The sequence below is a fragment of the Bombina bombina genome, chromosome 9 (genome assembly GCF_027579735.1).
Source record: "Bombina bombina isolate aBomBom1 chromosome 9, aBomBom1.pri, whole genome shotgun sequence".
Lineage (NCBI taxonomy): Eukaryota > Metazoa > Chordata > Amphibia > Anura > Bombinatoridae > Bombina > Bombina bombina.
Genome location: NC_069507.1, coordinates 103,963,318 through 103,968,496, shown reverse-complemented (window position 1 = coordinate 103,968,496; position 5,179 = coordinate 103,963,318). Strand labels below are relative to the sequence as shown.

At 39.5% G+C, this 5,179-nt stretch overlaps 1 non-coding gene across 1 annotated transcript; it reads right to left on the bottom strand.

The window, feature by feature from the left end:
• Positions 1-4,761: 4,761 nt before the first annotated feature.
• Positions 4,762-4,867, bottom strand: LOC128640632 (U6 spliceosomal RNA). The gene has a single exon (XR_008399367.1). It is a non-coding gene; the product is annotated as a U6 spliceosomal RNA (small nuclear RNA).
• Positions 4,868-5,179: the final 312 nt, after the last annotated feature.

Here is a 5,179-nt window from a genome sequence, read left to right as displayed (position 1 = left end):
TTTTTGGGTGGTCTTTATATAAATAGTCAGCTTGTCATCAATCACGCCATTGGTTACAGCTTTAGTTAGAATATATTTAATTTCCTTTTGCATTTTAAAGATGGGGTCCCCTGATAATACCCTATATGTAGCCTACTATATGTAGTCTTTTAATTGGGATTTAAGCTCATCTATATATTTCACTATGATTTGTTTCTCTTTCAATGTTTTTATAGCCTGCCTCACGGCCATACTGGGAAATCAGACCGGCCCTAAAAATTTGTATAGACCGGCCCAGCCACGCCCCCTACAGCCTAGCCACGCCCCCTACAGCCCAGCCAACTATGCTCATTAAAAAATAAGAGAAATAGTTTTTTTTTCCTATAGACCAATCATTTTAATGAAATGGAGTAAAAAAGGAAGTCATACTTGAAACTGTTCATAGGCAAACAACAAGGCAGTCTTGGAAATAAGTATTTTGTATTAAAAATATTTAATCAAACCCTTTAGTTGCAAATAACAATTGACTACATAGCAGTGCACCCAGACTCAGTTATACATATCAGTATGTAGTTTGCTAAGGATTTATATGTTGACAAGACAGCTTTGCCCCAGTTGTGTCACCCACCTACATTAGCCTAAGTTGCACTCACCTAAGTAGCATGCTGTCTAAGGAGTGCCACCTGGGATGCCATGACTCTCTGCCTTTCCACCACACCACCAGCAGACAGTTGGCACATTGACAGTCTTTCCAGTGGCAAAAGCGCTTGTGCCCCTTCAGGCAGGACACTACCCCATGGTTCCTGCATCTGGCACACTTGGGAGTCCTGCTGAGATTCCTCTGCTCCGCCTCTGTGCCGCCTTTCTCTGCTGGCTTCTCTGCTCTCTAGGTCTATCTCTGAGGAGATGAGGAGTAGGATGAAGTGGGGGAAGAGGATGGAAGGGCTGCTGCAGCCCATGCGGTCATGCCATGCACGCTTCTCTAGCCTGCAGCTGCCAGCACTGAGCTAGGAGAGAGGGGGCGGTCCTGATCCTACTGTAATCAATATGCAGCAGCAGAGAGACACTCTAGCTTAAATTGTACTAGAATCCGGCCGTCCGCTCTGCTTCCTCCTGAGTCCTCCCTCCTCCCAATCCCACACCTGCAGTGCTCAAACTCGGCCACTGCGCTCCCTGACTCATGTGTTGGCCTGCCTTTCTTCCTTAGTAAATTTATTGTACTTTAAACCCCTTTTATTGCCATCCCTCTTTATCTTATCCTTTAAAGGGACAGTCTACTCCAAAAATGTTATTGTTTAAAAAGATAGATAATCCCTTTATTACCCATTCCCCAGTTTTGCATAACCAACAGTTATATTAATATACTTTTTACCTCTGTGACTACCTTGTATCTAAGCCTGTACAGACTGACCCCTTTTTTTAGTTCTTTTGACAGACATGCATTTTAGCACAATGTCATCAATATGGCACACATGAACTACCGCCCTCTAGCTGTGAAAAACTGTCAAAATGCCCTGAGATAAGAGGCAACCTTCAAGGGCTTAAACATTAGCATATGAGCCTACCTAGGTTTAGATTTCAACAAAGAATACCAAGAGAACAAATCAAAGTTGATGATAAAATTACATTTGAAAGTTGTTTAAAATTGCATTCCCTATCTGAATCATGAAAGTTTAATTTTGACTAGACTGTCCCTTTAATAATTACAAATCATTATTAACCATCTTAATAAAAGTTTCAACACTGTTGTTACTATATGAAGGATTATAATTAGATTTTTTCCTCAAATCAAAATGTTTTGCTGCAAAAACTTCATTAGGCATATCCTTAATTCTTTCCTTAACCCCTTAATGACCGGACCATTTTTCAATTTTCTTACCCTTAATGACAATGGCTATTTTTACATTTCTGCAGTGTTTGTGTTTAGCTGTAATTTCCCTCTTACTCATTTACTGTACCCACACATATTATATACCGTTTTTCTCGCCATTAAATGGACTTTCTAAGGATACCATTATTTTCATCATATCTTATAATTTCCTATAAAAAAAATATAAAATATGAGGAAAAAATTTAAAAAAACACACTTTTTCTAACTTTGACCCCCAAAATCTGTTACACATCTACAATCACCAAAAAACACCTATGCTAAATAGTTTCTAAATTTTGTCCTGAGTTTAGAAATACCCAATGTTTACATGTTCTTTACTTTTTTTGCAAGTTATAGGGCCATAAATACAAGTAGCACTTTGCTATTTCCAAACAACTTTTTTTCAAAATTAGCGCTAGTTACATTGGAACCCTGATATCTGTCAGGAATACCTGAATATCCCTTGACATGTATATATTTTTTTTTAGAAGACAACCCAAAGTATTGATCTAGGCCCATTTTGGTATATTTCATGCCACCATTTCACCGCCAAATGTCATCAAATAAAAAAAAAAGTTCACTTTTTCACAAATTTTGTCACAAACTTTAGGTTTCCCACTGAAATTATTTACAAACAGCTTCTGCAATTAAGGCACAAATGGTTGTAAATGCTTCTTTGGGATCCCCTTTGTTCAGAAATAGCAGACTTATATGGCTTTGGGGTTGCTTTTTGGTAAGTAGAAGGCCGCTAAATGCTGCTGCGCACCACACGTAAATTATGCCCAGCAGTTAAGGGGTTAAATTAGGTAGCTTGTAGGGAGCTTGCAGGGTTAATTTTAGCTTTAGGGTAGAGATCAGCCTCCCACCTGACACATCCCACCCCCTGATCCCTCCCAAACAGTTCTCTTCCCTCCCCCACCCCACAATTGTCCCCGCCATCTTAAGTACTGGCAGAAAGTCTGCCAGTACTAAATAAAAGGAGTTTTTCTTTTTTTTAATAAAAAAAAATAAAATGTTTTAGCTGTGATGGACTCCTGCCTTAGCCCCAACCTCCATGATCCCCCCCCCCCAGCTCTCTAACCCTCTCCCCTACCTAATTGCCGCCATCTTGGGTACTGGCAGCTGTCTGCCAGTACCCAATTTGCCCCCCAAAAAAGTGTTTTTTTTAATCTTTTATTGATAGTTTAAATTTTTCTGTAGTGTAGCAGCCCCCCCAATACCCCAACCCCCTCCCCCTCCCAGATCCTCATATATTTACTTTTTCCCCCCTCTTCCCACTCATTGGTGTCAGTGTGGGTAGGTAATCGCGCGAGCGCGCGCGCGCCCCCGCACGCTCCCGGCACCCGGCGTGCACATTGCACTTACAGGAGCCGGATGCCGGGTAGCGATGGGCCGCCCACCCGCCTCCCTGTTGCGCTCCCACCCACCAACGAACCGGCACCATCGCTACCGGTGCAGAGAGGGCCACAGAGTGGCTCTCTCTGCATCGGATGCTTTCTAAAGGGTATTGCAGGATGCCTCAATATCGAGGCATCACTGCAATACCCTGAGAGCTGCTGGAAGCGATTGCGATCGCTTCCAGCACTCTCTTAGACAAGTGACGTACCAGGTACGTCCATTGTCACTAACTGCAAGTTTTTGCAGGACGTACCTGGTACGTCACTTGTCATTAAGGGGTTAAAGGGACATTAAACCCAAAAAAATTATTTCATGATTCAGATAGAAAATACAATTTTAAACAACATTCCAATTTACTTCTATTGTCTAATTTGCTTCATTCTTTAGATATCTTTTGTTAAAGAAATAACAGTGCACAAGTGTAAACCAATTACATGAGGCATCTATGTGCAGCCACCAATCAGAAGCTACTGAGCCTATCTAGATATGCTTTTCAGGAAAGAATATCAAGAGAATGAAGCAAATTAGATAATAGAAGTAAATTAGAAAGTTGTTTAAAATGGTATTCTCCATCTGAATCATGAAAGAAAAAGTGTGGGTTTAATGTCCCTTTAAACACATCCTCACTATCAGATTTACTGAAAACAACAAGGCCAAAATTAAAGTCCCTTATTAAGGAGTCTGTATTTTCAGTTAGAGTCTCTGATGAGATATTCAAAACCATTTGTTCCACAGGATGAAGTATTTTACAAGCTTCAAGTTTCACACAGAGATTGTGTAACATTTTGAGTTCTGCAATTAAAGTTTGTCTGTGTCTCCAACATTTTTAAAAGGACATAGGAAACCCAATTTTTTTCTTTTATGATTCAGCTAGAGCATGCAATTTTAAACAACTTTCTAATTTACTCTCATTATCAAATGTGCTTCATTCTTTTGGTATTTCCTTGTTGAACTAGCCGTATTGCACTACTGTGAGCTGGCAGAAAATATTGGGTCAGCCAATAACAAGAGGCATATATGTGCAGACACCAATCAGCATTAGTGCATTGATGCTCCTTAGCTACTATCTAGGTATGATTTTCAACAAAGGATACCAAGAGCACAATTTAAATAAGATAACAGAAGTATATTGGAAACGTGTTTCAAATTGCATGACGTATCTGAATCATGAAAGAAAAAAATTTGGGTTTCATATCCCTTTAAGAACAGTATTTAGATTACGCAGACTCTTCATATCTATTTAGTTTGTAGCCTAAATATAGCATTTACGAAAAAGGATGCAGCTATGATCTGATGTAGCTATAATCACTCCTACATGCACATAACTAATAATAATTATAATTTAACCTGTCATAAACTATCTTTCAACTGAATACTGCAGAAAAATATTTTTAATATTATTTTTCCTAGATAAATTATAAAATTCACTTTCACCTAGATTACAAGTTTTGCGTTATGGTTTTAACGCTGAAAATGGCTATTTCAGCGTAAAAACAGTAACCCAGCCATTACGAGTCTTGTTGGTATAGCTATACCGCAAGCATTTTAGCCTGTGCAGGGGCCATGCTAATCTTCTCTGTATCGTTCCAATTTTAGTATATGTGCTGCCGAAGCAAGCACAAGCATTTTAACCTGTAACGCAAAGCCAATCCCGTTTTAAAAAAAATTAAGTTTTTGCGTGGGATTTCCATAATGCCAGTTTTACAATTTGTGCGGTGAGGCTAAAATGCTTGCGTTACAGCCTATACCGACACGATCCATTCCGCTATCTGAAAACAGTAGTTATGAGTTTTGCGCCACAAAAATGTTTCACAAAACTCATAACTAAAGTGTTACAAAGTACATTAAGACCCATAAACTTCCTATTAACCCCTATTCCGCCACCCTCCCGCAAACACTATTTAAAACTTATTAACCCCTAATCTGCCGCTC